The following is a 19,149-nucleotide window of genomic DNA, read 5'->3' as shown; positions in this document are numbered from 1 at the left end:
TAGGAAACGAGCAGTTTCCCCCGAGAAAGCGGGTTCCTGCCACGCTGGAGGAGAGTTAATCCCGCAGACCTCGTTCCTCTTGGGAAAGAGCAAGGCCACCCTGAGCCTCATGGTAGTGCCTAAGTTTCCACCGCGCAAGCTCTGCGTGCCTCCGTTTCCATGAGGTCTCCACCGTTGTTGTGCTTCAATGGAACGCGAGGATAGCTTTCAGGACTCCAAGCACTCTGGCCTCCGCACCGTTTCCCATGCTACCACACGGATCCCCCCCACATCTCCTCTCTGCCTGCTGAGCAACAAGCAGCCTTCTGGGCCTTTGGAGCACTTCTTGCATGCAGAGCCCAAGGCGGCACACTGCTCTCTCTCTTCCTTTGGAAACCTAGGTTGCCGCAGCTTGCCCCAGCTCACGACGACAGTCCGAGCCGGTCTCATGTGCTGGGGAACGTGGATTCAGTGAGGACAAGGGCTTTACATGCACTCAGAAAAACACTCTGCTCAGCCTTCCATCCAGGAGCTCACACCGACTGGCTCGTTGGTTTAGCAGGACGTCGATGTGAGGTCCAAGTTGAGTAAAGAGCACAATTCCTCCTTTACCCTGCTAGGCCTCGGAAAGAGGTTTTGCCAAATAGGCCTTACTTAGGCCAGCCCTCCGTCAGTGATCTTGCCACACTTCGACGCCTGCATAGTAAAAGATACTTAGCGAAGTTGCCAGGGTTTCTCCATGCTCTTCCTCGGCACCTCCACTACTGCAGGGACTCATGTTTGCTGTGAACTAGAATAGGTGGCCCTGCTTCGAAAAGCATTCTTTTCCCCTTTGGAAATGTGGATTCTTGTAGCCTCGGAGCTGTTTGCGAAAGCCTAGGAAGGCCCAGCTTCTACTCACTGCAGGCACCCCCGGAGAGGAAACGAGTATGTTCCCCCAGAGAAACAGGCTGCTTGCAAGTGTCGAAGGGAGCTTCTCAGTTGCCCAGTGTGTCCCGTTTGTTTCCCTTCGCAGCTCCCATCCTGCAGGTACTTATGCTGGGTGCTAAAAAGGATAGGTGGCTCTGCCGACAAAATCAGCCTTTTCCCTTTGGAACCTTGGATTCTAGTGTCTCAGGGGCTGCTTGCCAAACCTTGAAGTTGCCCAGGTTCTAGCCTCCGCAGGTAGGTTGCGTAGAAAACGAGCACTTTCACCCGAGGAACAGGGTTCCTGTCACGCTGGAGGAGAGTTAATCCCGCAGACCTCGTTCTTCCTGGGGATGCGCAAGGCCAGCCTGAGCCTCATGGTAGTGCCTAAGTTTCCACCGGGCAAGCTCTGCGTGCCTCGGTTTCCATGAGATCTCCACCGTTGTTGTGCTTCAATGGACCGTGAGGATAGCTTTCAGGACTCCAAGCACTCTGGCTTCCGCACCGTTTCCCATGCTACCACACGGATCACCTCACGTCTCCTCTCTGCCTGCTAAGCAACAAGCAGCCTTCTGGGCCTTTGGAGCACTTCTTGCATGCAGAGCCCAAGGCGGCACACTGCTCTCACTCTTCCTTTGGAAACCTAGTTTGCCCCAGCTTGCCCAAGCTGACGAAGACTCTAGTCTGAGCCGGTTTCATGTGCTGGGTATCGTGGACAGAGTGAGGAGAAGGGCACTACCTGCACTCAGAAAAACAGTGTGCTCAGCCTTCCATCCAGGAGCTCACACCGACTGGCTCGTTGGTTTAGCAGGTCGTCGATGTGAGGTCCAAGCTGAGCAAAGAGCACAATTCCTCCTTTACACTGCTAGTTCCCCGGAAAAGGTAGAGCCAACTAGGCTCGCTCAGGCCAGGCCTCCTTCAAGGATCTTGCCACACTTCGAAGCCTGCACAGTAAAAGATACTTCGCGAAGTTGCCAGGGTTTCGCCATGCTCTCCCTTGGCAGCTCCACTATTGCAGGGACTCATGTTTGCTGTGAACTAGGATAGGTGGCCCTGCTTCCAAAAGCAGTCTTTTCCCCTTTGGAAATGTGGATTCTTGTAGCCTAGGAGCTGTTTGCGAAAGCCTAGGAAGGCCCAGCTTCTAATCACTGCAGGCACCCACGGGGAGGAAACGAGTATGTGCCCCCAGAGAAATAGGCTGCTTGCAAGTGTCGAGAGGCGCTTCTCAGGTGCCCAGTGTGTCCCGTGTATTTCCCTTCGCAGCTCCCATTCTGCAGGTAATTATGCTGGGTGCTAACAAGGGTAGGTGGCTCTGCCGACAAAAGCAGCCTTTTCCCTTTCGAAGCTTGGATTCTAGTGTCTCAGGGGCTGCTTGCCAAACCTTGAAGTGGCCCAGGTTCTAGCCTCCGCAGGTACGCTTGCGTAGGAAACGAGCAGTTTCCCCCGAGAAACCGGGTTCCTGCCACGCTGGAGGAGAGTTAATCCCGCAGACCTCGTTCCTCTTGGGAAAGAGCAAGGCCACCCTGAGCCTCATGGTAGTGCCTAAGTTTCCACCGGGCAAGCTCTGCGTGCCTCCTTTTCCATGAGGTCTCCACCGTTGTTGTGCTTCAATGGAACGCGAGGATAGCTTTCAGGACTCCAAGCACTCTGGCCTCCGCACCGTTTCCCATCCTACCACACGGATCCCCCCCACATCTCCTCTCTGCCTGCTGAACAACAAGCAGCCGTGTAGGTCCTTCGGAACACTTCTTGCATGCAGAGCTCAAGGCGGCACACTGCTCTCACTTCCTTTGGAAACCTAGGTTGCCGCAGCTTGCCCCAGCTCACGACGACAGTCTGTGCCGGTCTCATGTGCTGGGGAACGTGGATTCAGTGAGGACAAGGGGTTTACATGCACTCAGAAAAACACTCTGCTCAGCCTTCCATCCAGGAGCTCACACCGACTGGCTCGTTGGTTTAGCAGGGCGTCGATGTGAGGTCCAAGCTGAACAAAGAGCACAATTCCTCCTTTACCCTGCTAGGTCCCCGGAAAAGGAAGAGCCAACTAGGCTCGCTCAGGCCAGGCCTCCTTCAAGGATCTTGCCACACTGCGAAGCCTGCACAGTAAAATATACTTCGCGAAGTTGCCAGGGTTTCGCGATGCTCTCACTTGGCAGCTCCACTACTGCAGGACTCATGTTTGCTGTGAACTAGGATAGGTGGCCCTGCTTCCAGAAGCAGTCTTTTCCCCTTTGGAAATGTGGATTCTTGTAGCCTCGGAGCTGTTTGCGAAAGCCTAGGAAGGCCCAGCTTCTACTCACTGCAGGCACCCCGGGGGAGGAAACGAGTATGTGCCCCCAGAGAAATAGGCTGCTTGCAAGTGTCGAGGGGCGCTTCTCAGGTGCCCAGTGTGTCCCGTTTATTTCCCTTCGCAGCTCCCATCCTGCAGGTACTTATGCTGGGTGCTAACAAGGGTAGGTGGCTCTGCCGACAAAAGCAGCCTTTTCCCTTTGGAAGCTTGGATTCTAGTGTCTCAGGGGCTGCTTGCCGAACCTTGAAGTGGCCCAGGTTCTAGCCTCAGCAGGTACGCTTGCGTAGGAAACGAACAGTTTCCCCCGAGAAAGCGGGTTCCTGCCACGCTGGAGGAGAGTTAATCCCGCAGACCTCGTTCCTCTTGGGAAAGAGCAAGGCCACCCTGAGCCTCATGGTAGTGCCTAAGTTTCCACCGCGCAAGCTCTGCGTGCCTCGGTTTCCATGAGGTCTCCACCGTTGTTGTGCTTCAATGGAACGCGAGGATAGCTTTCAGGACTCCAAGCACTCTGGCCTCCGCACCGTTTCCCATGCTACCACACGGATACCCCCACATCTCCTCTCTGCCTGCTGAGCAACAAGCAGCCTTCTGGGCCTTTGGAGCACTTCTTGCATGCAGAGCCCAAGGCGGCACACTGCTCTCTCTCTTCCTTTGGAAACCTAGGTTGTCGCAGCTTGCCCCAGCTCACGACGACAGTCCGAGCCGGTCTCATGTGCTGGGGAACGTGGATTCAGTGAGGACAAGGGCTTTACATGCACTCAGAAAAACACTCTGCTCAGCCTTCCATCCAGGAGCTCACACCGACTGGCTCGTTGGTTTAGCAGGACGTCGATGTGAGGTCCAAGTTGAGTAAAGAGCACAATTCCTCCTTTACCCTGCTAGGCCTCGGAAAGAGGTTTTGCCAAATAGGCCTTACTTAGGCCAGCCCTCCGTCAGTGATCTTGCCACACTTCGACGCCTGCATAGTAAAAGATACTTAGCGAAGTTGCCAGGGTTTCTCCATGCTCTTCCTCGGCACCTCCACTACTGCAGGGACTCATGTTTGCTGTGAACTAGAATAGGTGGCCCTGCTTCGAAAAGCATTCTTTTCCCCTTTGGAAATGTGGATTCTTGTAGCCTCGGAGCTGTTTGCGAAAGCCTAGCAACGCTCAGCTTCTACTCACTGCAGGCACCCCCGGAGAGGAAACGAGTATGTTCCCCCAGAGAAACAGGCTGCTTGCAAGTGTCGAAGGGAGCTTCTCAGTTGCCCAGTGTGTCCCGTTTGTTTCCCTTCGCAGCTCCCATCCTGCAGGTACTTATGCTGGGTGCTAAAAAGGATAGGTGGCTCTGCCGACAAAATCAGCCTTTTCCCTTTGGAACCTTGGATTCTAGTGTCTCAGGGGCTGCTTGCCAAACCTTGAAGTTGCCCAGGTTCTAGCCTCCGCAGGTAGGTTGCGTAGAAAACGAGCACTTTCACCCGAGGAACAGGGTTCCTGTCACGCTGGAGGAGAGTTAATCCCGCAGACCTCGTTCTTCCTGGGGATCCGCAAGGCCAGCCTGAGCCTCATGGTAGTGCCTAAGTTTCCACCGGGCAAGCTCTGCGTGCCTCGGTTTCCATGAGATCTCCACCGTTGTTGTGCTTCAATGGACCGTGAGGATAGCTTTCAGGACTCCAAGCACTCTGGCTTCCGCACCGTTTCCCATGCTACCACACGGATCACCTCACGTCTCCTCTCTGCCTGCTAAGCAACAAGCAGCCTTCTGGGCCTTTGGAGCACTTCTTGCATGCAGAGCCCAAGGCGGCACACTGCTCTCACTCTTCCTTTGGAAACCTAGTTTGCCCCAGCTTGCCCAAGCTGACGAAGACTCTAGTCTGAGCCGGTTTCATGTGCTGGGTATCGTGGACAGAGTGAGGAGAAGGGCACTACCTGCACTCAGAAAAACAGTGTGCTCAGCCTTCCATCCAGGAGCTCACACCGACTGGCTCGTTGGTTTAGCAGGTCGTCGATGTGAGGTCCAAGCTGAGCAAAGAGCACAATTCCTCCTTTACACTGCTAGTTCCCCGGAAAAGGTAGAGCCAACTAGGCTCGCTCAGGCCAGGCCTCCTTCAAGGATCTTGCCACACTTCGAAGCCTGCACAGTAAAAGATACTTCGCGAAGTTGCCAGGGTTTCGCCATGCTCTCCCTTGGCAGCTCCACTACTGCAGGGACTCATGTTTGCTGTGAACTAGGATAGGTGGCCCTGCTTCCAAAAGCAGTCTTTTCCCCTTTGGAAATGTGGATTCTTGTAGCCTCGGAGCTGTTTGCGAAAGCCTAGCAAGGCCCAGCTTCTACTCACTGCAGGCACGCCCGGGGAGGAAATGAGTATGTTCCCCCAGAGAAACAGGCTGCTTGCAAGTGTCGAGGGGCGCTTCTCAGGTGCCCAGTGTGTTCCGTTTATTTCCCTTCGCAGCTCCCATCCTGCAGGTACTTATGCTGGGTGCTAACAAGGGTAGGTGGCTCTGCCGACAAAAGCAGCCTTTTCCCTTTGGAAGCTTGGATTCTAGTGTCTCAGGCGCTGCTTGCCAAACCTTGAAGTGGCCCAGGTTCTAGCCTCCGCAGGTACGCTTGCGTAGCAAACGAGCACTTTCCCCCGAGAAAGCGGGTTCCTGCCACGCTGGAGCAGAGTTAATCCCGCAGACCTCTTTCTTCCATGGAAAGCGCAAGGCCACCCTGAGCCTCAGGGTAGTGCCTAAGTTTCCACCGGGCAAGCTCTGAGTGCCTCGGTTTCCATGAGGTCTCCACCGTTGTTGTGCTTCAATGGAACGCGAGGATAGCTTCCAGGACTCCAAGCACTCTGGCCACCGCACCGTTTCCCATGCTACCACACAGATGCCCCCCCCCCCCCAAATCTCCTCTCTGCCTGCTGAGCAACAAGCAGCCTTGTAGGCCCTTTGGAGCACTTCTTGCATGCAGAGCCCAAGGCGGCACACTGCTCTCTCTCTTCCTTTGTAAACCTAGTTTGCCCCAGCTTGCCCAAGCTCACGAAGACTCTAGTCTGAGCCGGTTTCATGTGCTGGGTATCGTGGACAGAGTGAGGAGAAGGGCACTACCTGCACTCAGAAAAACAGTGTGCTCAGCCTTCCATCCAGGAGCTCACACCGACTGGCTCGTTGGTTTAGCAGGACGTCGATGTGAGGTCCAAGCTGAGCAAAGAGCACAATTCCTCCTTTACACTGCTAGGCCTCGGAAAGAGGTTTTGCCAAATAGGCCTTACTCAGGCCAGCCCTCCGTCAGTGATCTTGCCACACTTCGATGCCTGCACAGTAAAAGATACTTAGCGAAGTTGCCAGGGTTTCTCCATGCTCTTCCTCGGCACCTCCACTACTGCAGGGACTCATGTTTGCTGTGAACTAGGATAGGTGGCCCTGCTTCGAAAAGCATTTTTTCCCCTTTGCAAATGTGGATTCTTGTAGCCTAGGAGCTGTTTGCGAAAGCCTATGAAGGCCCAGCTTCTACTCACTGCAGGCACCCACGGGGAGGAAACGAGTATGTGCCCCCAGAGAAATAGGCTGCTTGCAAGTGTCGAGAGGCGCTTCTCAGGTGCCCAGTGTGTCCCGTGTATTTCCCTTCGCAGCTCCCATTCTGCAGGTAATTATGCTGGGTGCTAACAAGGGTAGGTGGCTCTGCCGACAAAAGCAGCCTTTTCCCTTTGGAAGCTTGGATTCTAGTGTCTCACGGGCTGCTTGCCAAACGGAGTTGCCCAGGTTCTAGCCTCCGCAGGTACGTTGCGTAGAAAACGAGCACTTTCACAGGAGGAACAGGGTTCCTGTCACGCTGGAGGAGAGTTAATCCCGCAGACCTCGTTCTTCCTGGGGAAGCGCAAGGCCACCCTGAGCCTCAGGCTACTGCCTAAGTTTCCACCGGGCAAGCTCTGCGTGCCTCGGTTTCCATGAGGTCTCCACCGTTGTTGTGCTTCAATGGAACGCGAGGATAGCTTTCAGGACTTCAAGCACTCTGGCCTCCCCACCGTTTCCCATGCTACCACACGGATCTCCCCCACATCTCCTCTCTGCCTGCTGAACAACAAGCAGCCGTGTAGGTCCTTCGGAACACTTCTTGCATGCAGAGCTCAAGGCGGCACACTGCTCTCACTTCCTTTGGAAACCTAGGTTGCCGCAGCTTGCCCCAGCTCACGACGACAGTCTGAGCCGGTCTCATGTGCTGGGGAACGTGGATTCAGTGAGGACAAGGGGTTTACATGCACTCAGAAAAACACTCTGCTCAGCCTTCCATCCAGGAGCTCACACCGACTGGCTCGTTGGTTTAGCAGGACGTCGATGTGAGGTCCAAGCTGAACAAAGAGCACAATTCCTCCTTTACCCTGCTAGGTCCCCGGAAAAGGAAGAGCCAACTAGGCTCGCTCAGGCCAGGCCTCCTTCAAGGATCTTGCCACACTGCGAAGCCTGCACAGTAAAAGATACTTCGCGAAGTTGCCAGGGTTTCGCGATGCTCTCCCTTGGCAGCTCCACTACTGCAGGACTCATGTTTGCTGTGAACTAGGATAGGTGGCCCTGCTTCCAAAAGCAGTCTTTTCCCCTTTGGAAATGTGGATTCTTGTAGCCTCGGAGCTGTTTGCGAAAGCCTAGCAAGGCCCAGCTTCTACTCACTGCAGGCACGCCCGTTGAGGAAATGAGTATGTTCCCGCAGAGAAACAGGCTGCTTGCAAGTGTCGAGGGGCGCTTCTCAGGTGCCCAGTGTGTTCCGTTTATTTCCCTTCACAGCTCCCATCCTGCAGGTACTTATGCTGGGTGCTAACAAGGGTAGGTGGCTCTGCCGACAAAAGCAGCCTTTTCCCTTTGGAAGCTTGGATTCTAGTGTCTCAGGGGCTGCTTGCCAAACCTTGAAGTGGCCCAGGTTCTTGCCTCCGCAGGTATGCTTGCCTAGCAAACGAGCACTTTCCCCCGAGAAAGCGGGTTCCTGACGCGCTGGAGGAGAGTTAATCCCGCAGACCTCTTTCTTCCATGGAAAGCGCAAGGCCACCCTGACCCTCAGGGTAGTGCCTAAGTTTCCACCGGGCAAGCTCTGCGTGCCTCGGTTTCCATGAGGTCTCCAACGTTGTTGTGCTTCAATGGAACGCGAGGATAGCTTTCAGGACTCCAAGCACTCTGGCCTCCGCACCGTTTCCCATGCTACCAGACGGAACCCCCCCACATCTCCTCTCTGCCTGCTGAACAACAAGCAGCCGTGTAGGTCCTTCGGAACACTTCATGCATGCAGAGCTCAAGGCGGCACACTGCTCTCACTTCCTTTGGAAACCTAGTTTGCCGCAGCTTGCCCAAGCTGACGAAGACTCTAGTCTGAGCCGGTTTCATGTGCTGGGTATCGTGGACAGAGTGAGGAGAAGGGCACTACCTGCACTCAGAAAAACAGTGTGCTCAGCCTTCCATCCAGGAGCTCACACCGACTGGCTCGTTGGTTTAGCAGGACGTCGATGTGAGGTCCAAGCTGAGCAAAGAGCACAATTCCTCCTTTACCCTGCTAGGCCTCGGAAAGAGGTTTTGCCAAATAGGCCTTACTCAGGCCAGCCCTCCGTCAGTGATCTTGCCACACTTCGACGCCTGCACAGTAAAAGATACTTAGCGAAGTTACCAGGGTTTCTCCATGCTCTTCCTCGGCACCTCCACTACTGCAGGGACTCATGTTTGCTGTGAACTAGGATAGGTGGCCCTGCTTCGAAAAGCATTTTTTCCCCTTTGGAAATCTGGATTCTTGTAACCTAGGAGCTGTTTGCGAAAGCCTAGGAAGGCCCAGCTTCTACTCACTGCAGGCACCCCCGGGGAGGAAACGAGTATGTGCCCCCAGAGAAATAGGCTGCTTGCAAGTGTCGAGGGGCGCTTCTCAGGTGCCCAGTGTGTCCCGTTTATTTCCCTTCGCAGCTCCCATCCTGCAGGTACTTATGCTGGGTGCTAACAAGGGTAGGTGGCTCTGCCGACAAAAGCAGCCTTTTCCCTTTGGAAGCTTGGATTCTAGTGTCTCAGGGGCTGCTTGCCGAACCTTGAAGTGGCCCAGGTTCTAGCCTCCGCAGGTACGCTTGCGTAGGAAACGAGCAGTTTCCCCCGAGAAAGCGGGTTCCTGCCACGCTGGAGGAGAGTTAATCCCGCAGACCTCGTTCCTCTTGGGAAAGAGCAAGGCCACCCTGAGCCTCATGGTAGTGCCTAAGTTTCCACCGCGCAAGCTCTGCGTGCCTCGGTTTCCATGAGGTCTCCACCGTTGTTGTGCTTCAATGGAACGCGAGGATAGCTTTCAGGACTCCAAGCACTCTGGCCTCCGCACCGTTTCCCATGCTACCACACGGATCCCCCCCACATCTCCTCTCTGCCTGCTGAGCAACAAGCAGCCTTCTGGACCTTTGGAGCACTTCTTGCATGCAGAGCCCAAGGCGGCACACTGCTCTCTCTCTTCCTTTGGAAACCTAGGTTTCCGCAGCTTGCCCCAGCTCACGACGACAGTCCGAGCCGGTCTCATGTGCTGGGGAACGTGGATTCAGTGAGGACAAGGGCTTTACATGCACTCAGAAAAACACTCTGCTCAGCCTTCCATCCAGGAGCTCACACCGACTGGCTCGTTGGTTTAGCAGGACGTCGATGTGAGGTCCAAGTTGAGTAAAGAGCACAATTCTTCCTTTACCCTGCTAGGCCTCGGAAAGAGGTTTTGCCAAATAGGCCTTACTTAGGCCAGCCCTCCGTCAGTGATCTTGCCACACTTCGACGCCTGCATAGTAAAAGATACTTAGCGAAGTTGCCAGGGTTTCTCCATGCTCTTCCTCGGCACCTCCACTACTGCAGGGACTCATGTTTGCTGTGAACTAGAATAGGTGGCCCTGCTTCGAAAAGCATTCTTTTCCCCTTTGGAAATGTGGATTCTTGTAGCCTCGGAGCTGTTTGCGAAAACCTAGGAAGGCCCAGCTTCTACTCACTGCAGGCACCCCCGGAGAGGAAACGAGTATGTTCCCCCAGAGAAACAGGCTGCTTGCAAGTGTCGAAGGGAGCTTCTCAGTTGCCCAGTGTGTCCCGTTTGTTTCCCTTCGCAGCTCCCATCCTGCAGGTACTTATGCTGGGTGCTAAAAAGGATAGGTGGCTCTGCCGACAAAATCAGCCTTTTCCCTTTGGAACCTTGGATTCTAGTGTCTCAGGGGCTGCTTGCCAAACCTTGAAGTTGCCCAGGTTCTAGCCTCCGCAGGTAGGTTGCGTAGAAAACGAGCACTTTCACCCGAGGAACAGGGTTCCTGTCACGCTGGAGGAGAGTTAATCCCGCAGACCTCGTTCTTCCTGGGGATGCGCAAGGCCAGCCTGAGCCTCATGGTAGTGCCTAAGTTTCCACCGGGCAAGCTCTGCGTGCCTCGGTTTCCATGAGATCTCCACCGTTGTTGTGCTTCAATGGACCGTGAGGATAGCTTTCAGGACTCCAAGCACTCTGGCTTCCGCACCGTTTCCCATGCTACCACACGGATCACCTCACGTCTCCTCTCTGCCTGCTAAGCAACAAGCAGCCTTCTGGGCCTTTGGAGCACTTCTTGCATGCAGAGCCCAAGGCGGCACACTGCTCTCACTCTTCCTTTGGAAACCTAGTTTGCCCCAGCTTGCCCAAGCTGACGAAGACTCTAGTCTGAGCCGGTTTCATGTGCTGGGTATCGTGGACAGAGTGAGGAGAAGGGCACTACCTGCACTCAGAAAAACAGTGTGCTCAGCCTTCCATCCAGGAGCTCACACCGACTGGCTCGTTGGTTTAGCAGGTCGTCGATGTGAGGTCCAAGCTGAGCAAAGAGCACAATTCCTCCTTTACACTGCTAGTTCCCCGGAAAAGGTAGAGCCAACTAGGCTCGCTCAGGCCAGGCCTCCTTCAAGGATCTTGCCACACTTCGAAGCCTGCACAGTAAAAGATACTTCGCGAAGTTGCCAGGGTTTCGCCATGCTCTCCCTTGGCAGCTCCACTACTGCAGGGACTCATGTTTGCTGTGAACTAGGATAGGTGGCCCTGCTTCCAAAAGCAGTCTTTTCCCCTTTGGAAATGTGGATTCTTGTAGCCTAGGAGCTGTTTGCGAAAGCCTAGGAAGGCCCAGCTTCTAATCACTGCAGGCACCCACGGGGAGTAAACGAGTATGTGCCCCCAGAGAAATAGGCTGCTTGCAAGTGTCGAGAGGCGCTTCTCAGGTGCCCTGTGTGTCCCGTGTATTTCCCATCGCAGCTCCCATTCTGCAGGTAATTATGCTGGGTGCTAACAAGGGTAGGTGGCTCTGCCGACAAAAGCAGCCTTTTCCCTTTGGAAGCTTGGATTCTAGTGTCTCAGGGGCTGCTTGCCAAACCTTGAAGTGGCCCAGGTTCTAGCCTCCGCAGGTACGCTTGCGTAGGAAACGAGCAGTTTCCCCCGAGAAACCGGGTTCCTGCCACGCTGGAGGAGAGTTAATCCCGCAGACCTCGTTCCTCTTGGGAAAGAGCAAGGCCACCCTGAGCCTCATGGTAGTGCCTAAGTTTCCACCGGGCAAGCTCTGCGTGCCTCCTTTTCCATGAGGTCTCCACCGTTGTTGTGCTTCAATGGAACGCGAGGATAGCTTTCAGGACTCCAAGCACTCTGGCCTCCGCACCGTTTCCCATCCTACCACACGGATCCCCCCCACATCTCCTCTCTGCCTGCTGAACAACAAGCAGCCGTGTAGGTCCTTCGGAACACTTCTTGCATGCAGAGCTCAAGGCGGCACACTGCTCTCACTTCCTTTGGAAACCTAGGTTGCCGCAGCTTGCCCCAGCTCACGACGACAGTCTGTGCCGGTCTCATGTGCTGGGGAACGTGGATTCAGTGAGGACAAGGGGTTTACATGCACTCAGAAAAACACTCTGCTCAGCCTTCCATCCAGGAGCTCACACCGACTGGCTCGTTGGTTTAGCAGGGCGTCGATGTGAGGTCCAAGCTGAACAAAGAGCACAATTCCTCCTTTACCCTGCTAGGTCCCCGGAAAAGGAAGAGCCAACTAGGCTCGCTCAGGCCAGGCCTCCTTCAAGGATCTTGCCACACTGCGAAGCCTGCACAGTAAAATATACTTCGCGAAGTTGCCAGGGTTTCGCGATGCTCTCCCTTGGCAGCTCCACTACTGCAGGACTCATGTTTGCTGTGAACTAGGATAGGTGGCCCTGCTTCCAGAAGCAGTCTTTTCCCCTTTGGAAATGTGGATTCTTGTAGCCTCGGAGCTTTTGCGAAAGCCTAGGAAGGCCCAGCTTCTACTCACTGCAGGCACCCCGGGGGAGGAAACGAGTATGTGCCCCCAGAGAAATAGGCTGCTTGCAAGTGTCGAGGGGCGCTTCTCAGGTGCCCAGTGTGTCCCGTTTATTTCCCTTCGCAGCTCCCATCCTGCAGGTACTTATGCTGGGTGCTAACAAGGGTAGGTGGCTCTGCCGACAAAAGCAGCCTTTTCCCTTTGGAAGCTTGGATTTTAGTGTCTCAGGGGCTGCTTGCCGAACCTTGAAGTGGCCCAGGTTCTAGCCTCCGCAGGTACGCTTGCGTAGGAAACGAGCAGTTTCCCCCGAGAAAGCGGGTTCCTGCCACGCTGGAGGAGAGTTAATCCCGCAGACCTCGTTCCTCTTGGGAAAGAGCAAGGCCACCCTGAGCCTCATGGTAGTGCCTAAGTTTCCACCGCGCAAGCTCTGCGTGCCTCGGTTTCCATGAGGTCTCCACCGTTGTTGTGCTTCAATGGAACGCGAGGATAGCTTTCAGGACTCCAAGCACTCTGGCCTCCGCACCGTTTCCCATGCTACCACACGGATCCCCCCCACATCTCCTCTCTGCCTGCTGAGCAACAAGCAGCCTTCTGGGCCTTTGGAGCACTTCTTGCATGCAGAGCCCAAGGCGGCACACTGCTCTCTCTCTTCCTTTGGAAACCTAGGTTGTCGCAGCTTGCCCCAGCTCACGACGACAGTCCGAGCCGGTCTCATGTGCTGGGGAACGTGGATTCAGTGAGGACAAGGGCTTTACATGCACTCAGAAAAACACTCTGCTCAGCCTTCCATCCAGGAGCTCACACCGACTGGCTCGTTGGTTTAGCAGGACGTCGATGTGAGGTCCAAGTTGAGTAAAGAGCACAATTCCTCCTTTACCCTGCTAGGCCTCGGAAAGAGGTTTTGCCAAATAGGCCTTACTTAGGCCAGCCCTCCGTCAGTGATCTTGCCACACTTCGACGCCTGCATAGTAAAAGATACTTAGCGAAGTTGCCAGGGTTTCTCCATGCTCTTCCTCGGCACCTCCACTACTGCAGGGACTCATGTTTGCTGTGAACTAGGATAGGTGGCCCTGCTTCGAAAAGCATTCTTTTCCCCTTTGGAAATGTGGATTCTTGTAGCCTCGGAGCTGTTTGCGAAAGCCTAGCAACGCTCAGCTTCTACTCACTGCAGGCACCCCCGGAGAGGAAACGAGTATGTTCCCCCAGAGAAACAGGCTGCTTGCAAGTGTCGAAGGGAGCTTCTCAGTTGCCCAGTGTGTCCCGTTTGTTTCCCTTCGCAGCTCCCATCCTGCAGGTACTTATGCTGGGTGCTAAAAAGGATAGGTGGCTCTGCCGACAAAATCAGCCTTTTCCCTTTGGAACCTTGGATTCTAGTGTCTCAGGGGCTGCTTGCCAAACCTTGAAGTTGCCCAGGTTCTAGCCTCCGCAGGTAGGTTGCGTAGAAAACGAGCACTTTCACCCGAGGAACAGGGTTCCTGTCACGCTGGAGCAGAGTTAATCCCGCAGACCTCGTTCTTCCTGGGGATGCGCAAGGCCAGCCTGAGCCTCATGGTAGTGCCTAAGTTTCCACCGGGCAAGCTCTGCGTGCCTCGGTTTCCATGAGATCTCCACCGTTGTTGTGCTTCAATGGACCGTGAGGATAGCTTTCAGGACTCCAAGCACTCTGGCTTCCGCACCGTTTCCCATGCTACCACACGGATCACCTCACGTCTCCTCTCTGCCTGCTAAGCAACAAGCAGCCTTCTGGGCCTTTGGAGCACTTCTTGCATGCAGAGCCCAAGGCGGCACACTGCTCTCACTCTTCCTTTGGAAACCTAGTTTGCCCCAGCTTGCCCAAGCTGACGAAGACTCTAGTCTGAGCCGGTTTCATGTGCTGGGTATCGTGGACAGAGTGAGGAGAAGGGCACTACCTGCACTCAGAAAAACAGTGTGCTCAGCCTTCCATCCAGGAGCTCACACCGACTGGCTCGTTGGTTTAGCAGGTCGTCGATGTGAGGTCCAAGCTGAGCAAAGAGCACAATTCCTCCTTTACACTGCTAGTTCCCCGGAAAAGGTAGAGCCAACTAGGCTCGCTCAGGCCAGGCCTCCTTCAAGGATCTTGCCACACTTCGAAGCCTGCACAGTAAAAGATACTTCGCGAAGTTGCCAGGGTTTTGCCATGCTCTCCCTTGGCAGCTCCACTACTGCAGGGACTCATGTTTGCTGTGAACTAGGATAGGTGGCCCTGCTTCCAAAAGCAGTCTTTTCCCCTTTGGAAATGTGGATTCTTGTAGCCTCGGAGCTGTTTGCGAAAGCCTAGCAAGGCCCAGCTTCTACTCACTGCAGGCACGCCCGGGGAGGAAATGAGTATGTTCCCCCAGAGAAACAGGCTGCTTGCAAGTGTCGAGGGGCGCTTCTCAGGTGCCCAGTGTGTTCCGTTTATTTCCCTTCGCAGCTCCCATCCTGCAGGTACGTATGCTGGGTGCTAACAAGGTTAGGTGGCTCTGCCGACAAAAGCAGCCTTTTCCCTTTGGAAGCTTGGATTCTAGTGTCTCAGGGGCTGCTTGCCAAACCTTGAAGTGGCCCAGGTTCTAGCCTCCGCAGGTACGCTTGCGTAGCAAACGAGCACTTTCCCCCGAGAAAGCGGGTTCCTGCCACGCTGGAGCAGAGTTAATCCCGCAGACCTCTTTCTTCCATGGAAAGCGCAAGGCCACCCTGAGCCTCAGGGTAGTGCCTAAGTTTCCACCGGGCAAGCTCTGAGTGCCTCGGTTTCCATGAGGTCTCCACCGTTGTTGTGCTTCAATGGAACGCGAGGATAGCTTCCAGGACTCCAAGCACTCTGGCCTACGCACCGTTTCCCATGCTACCACACAGATGCCCCCCCCCCCAAATCTCCTCTCTGCCTGCTGAGCAACAAGCAGCCTTGTAGGCCCTTTGGAGCACTTCTTGCATGCAGAGCCCAAGGCGGCACACTGCTCTCTCTCTCCCTTTGTAAACCTAGTTTGCCCCAGCTTGCCCAAGCTCACGAAGACTCTAGTCTGAGCCGGTTTCATGTGCTGGGTATGGTGGACAGAGTGAGGAGAAGGGCACTACCTGCACTCAGAAAAACAGTGTGCTCAGCCTTCCATCCAGGAGCTCACACCGACTGGCTCGTTGGTTTAGCAGGACGTTGATGTGAGGTCCAAGCTGAGCAAAGAGCACAATTCCTCCTTTACACTGCTAGGCCTCGGAAAGAGGTTTTGCCAAATAGGCCTTACTCAGGCCAGCCCTCCGTCAGTGATCTTGCCACACTTCGATGCCTGCACAGTAAAAGATACTTAGCGAAGTTGCCAGGGTTTCTCCATGCTCTTCCTCGGCACCTCCACTACTGCAGGGACTCATGTTTGCTGTGAACTAGGATAGGTGGCCCTGCTTCGAAAAGCATTTTTTCCCCTTTGCAAATGTGGATTCTTGTAGCCTAGGAGCTGTTTGCGAAAGCCTATGAAGGCCCAGCTTCTAATCACTGCAGGCACCCACGGGGAGGAAACGAGTATGTGCCCCCAGAGAAATAGGCTGCTTGCAAGTGTCGAGAGGCGCTTCTCAGGTGCCCAGTGTGTCCCGTGTATTTCCCTTCGCAGCTCCCATTCTGCAGGTAATTATGCTGGGTGCTAACAAGGGTAGGTGGCTCTGCCGACAAAAGCAGCCTTTTCCCTTTGGAAGCTTGGATTCTAGTGTCTCAGGGGCTGCTTGCCAAACGGAGTTGCCCAGGTTCTAGCCTCCGCAGGTACGTTGCGTAGAAAACGAGCACTTTCACAGGAGGAACAGGGTTCCTGTCACGCTGGAGGAGAGTTAATCCCGCAGACCTCGTTCTTCCTGGGGATGCGCAAGGCCACCCTGAGCCTCAGGCTACTGCCTAAGTTTCCACCGGGCAAGCTCTGCGTGCCTCGGTTTCCATGAGGTCTCCACCGTTGTTGTGCTTCAATGGAACGCGAGGATAGCTTTCAGGACTCCAAGCACTCTGGCCTCCCCACCGTTTCCCATGCTACCACACGGATCTCCCCCACATCTCCTCTCTGCCTGCTGAACAACAAGCAGCCGTGTAGGTCCTTCGGAACACTTCTTGCATGCAGAGCTCAAGGCGGCACACTGCTCTCACTTCCTTTGGAAACCTAGGTTGCCGCAGCTTGCCCCAGCTCACGACGACAGTCTGAGCCGGTCTCATGTGCTGGGGAACGTGGATTCAGTGAGGACAAGGGGTTTACATGCACTCAGAAAAACACTCTGCTCAGCCTTCCATCCAGGAGCTCACACCGACTGGCTCGTTGGTTTAGCAGGACGTCGATGTGAGGTCCAAGCTGAACAAAGAGCACAATTCCTCCTTTACCCTGCTAGGTCCCCGGAAAAGGAAGAGCCAACTAGGCTCGCTCAGGCCAGGCCTCCTTCAAGGATCTTGCCACACTGCGAAGCCTGCACAGTAAAAGATACTTCGCGAAGTTGCCAGGGTTTCGCGATGCTCTCCCTTGGCAGCTCCACTACTGCAGGACTCATGTTTGCTGTGAACTAGGATAGGTGGCCCTGCTTCCAAAAGCAGTCTTTTCCCCTTTGGAAATGTGGATTCTTGTAGCCTCGGAGCTGTTTGCGAAAGCCTAGCAAGGCCCAGCTTCTACTCACTGCAGGCACGCCCGTTGAGGAAATGAGTATGTTCCCGCAGAGAAACAGGCTGCTTGCAAGTGTCGAGGGGCGCTTCTCAGGTGCCCAGTGTGTTCCGTTTATTTCCCTTCACAGCTCCCATCCTGCAGGTACTTATGCTGGGTGCTAACAAGGGTAGGTGGCTCTGCCGACAAAAGCAGCCTTTTCCCTTTGGAAGCTTGGATTCTAGTGTCTCAGGGGCTGCTTGCCAAACCTTGAAGTGGCCCAGGTTCTTGCCTCCGCAGGTATGCTTGCCTAGCAAACGAGCACTTTCCCCCGAGAAAGCGGGTTCCTGACGCGCTGGAGGAGAGTTAATCCCGCAGACCTCTTTCTTCCATGGAAAGCGCAAGGCCACCCTGACCCTCAGGGTAGTGCCTAAGTTTCCACCGGGCAAGCTCTGCGTGCCTCGGTTTCCATGAGGTCTCCAACGTTGTTGTGCTTCAATGGAACGCGAGGATAGCTTTCAGGACTCCAAGCACTCTGGCCTCCGCACCGTTTCCCATGCTACCAGACGGAACCCCCCCACATCTCCTCTCTGCCTGCTGAACAACAAGCAGCCGTGTAGGTCCTTCGGAACACTTCATGCATGCAGAGCTCAAGGCGGCACACTGCTCTCACTTCCTTTGGAAACCTAGTTTGCCGCAGCTTGCCCAAGCTGACGAAGACTCTAGTCTGAGCCGGTTTCATGTGCTGGGTATCGTGGACAGAGTGAGGAGAAGGGCACTACCTGCACTCAGAAAAACAGTGTGCTCAGCCTTCCATCCAGGAGCTCACACCGACTGGCTCGTTGGTTTAGCAGGTCGTCGATGTGAGGTCCAAGCTGAGCAAAGAGCACAATTCCTCCTTTACCCTGCTAGGCCTCGGAAAGAGGTTTTGCCAAATAGGCCTTACTCAGGCCAGCCCTCCGTCAGTGATCTTGCCACACTTCGACGCCTGCACAGTAAAAGATACTTAGCGAAGTTGCCAGGGTTTCTCCATGCTCTTCCTCGGCACCTCCACTACTGCAGGGACTCATGTTTGCTGTGAACTAGGATAGGTGGCCCTGCTTCGAAAAGCATTTTTTCCCCTTTGGAAATCTGGATTCTTGTAACCTAGGAGCTGTTTGCGAAAGCCTAGGAAGGCCCAGCTTCTACTCACTGCAGGCACCCCCGGGGAGGAAACGAGTATGTGCCCCCAGAGAAATAGGCTGCTTGCAAGTGTCGAGGGGCGCTTCTCAGGTGCCCAGTGTGTCCCGTTTATTTCCCTTCGCAGCTCCCATCCTGCAGGTACTTATGCTGGGTGCTAACAAGGGTAGGTGGCTCTGCCGACAAAAGCAGCCTTTTCCCTTTGGAAGCTTGGATTCTAGTGTCTCAGGGGCTGCTTGCCGAACCTTGAAGTGGCCCAGGTTCTAGCCTCGGCAGGTACGCTTGCGTAGGAAACGAGCAGTTTCCCCCGAGAAAGCGGGTTCCTGCCACGCTGGAGGAGAGTTAATCCCGCAGACCTCGTTCCTCTTGGGAAAGAGCAAGGCCACCCTGAGCCTCATGGTAGTGCCTAAGTTTCCACCGCGCAAGCTCTGCGTGCCTCCGTTTCCATGAGGTCTCCACCGTTGTTGTGCTTCAATGGAACGCGAGGATAGCTTTCAGGACTCCAAGCACTCTGGCCTCCGCACCGTTTCCCATGCTACCACACGGATCCCCCCCACATCTCCTCTCTGCCTGCTGAGCAACAAGCAGCCTTCTGGGCCTTTGGAGCACTTCTTGCATGCAGAGCCCAAGGCGGCACACTGCTCTCTCTCTTCCTTTGGAAACCTAGGTTTCCGCAGCTTGCCCCAGCTCACGACGACAGTCCGAGCCGGTCTCATGTGCTGGGGAACGTGGATTCAGTGAGGACAAGGGCTTTACATGCACTCAGAAAAACACTCTGCTCAGCCTTCCATCCAGGAGCTCACACCGACTGGCTCGTTGGTTTAGCAGGACGTCGATGTGAGGTCCAAGTTGAGTAAAGAGCACAATTCCTCCTTTACCCTGCTAGGCCTCGGAAAGAGGTTTTGCCAAATAGGCCTTACTTAGGCCAGCCCTCCGTCAGTGATCTTGCCACACTTCGACGCCTGCATAGTAAA

This window comes from Eschrichtius robustus, chromosome 5 (genome assembly GCF_028021215.1).
Source record: "Eschrichtius robustus isolate mEscRob2 chromosome 5, mEscRob2.pri, whole genome shotgun sequence".
NCBI lineage: Eukaryota > Metazoa > Chordata > Mammalia > Artiodactyla > Eschrichtiidae > Eschrichtius > Eschrichtius robustus.
The sequence above is the reverse complement of the archived record's forward strand: the minus strand, read 5'-3'. Positions refer to the sequence as shown.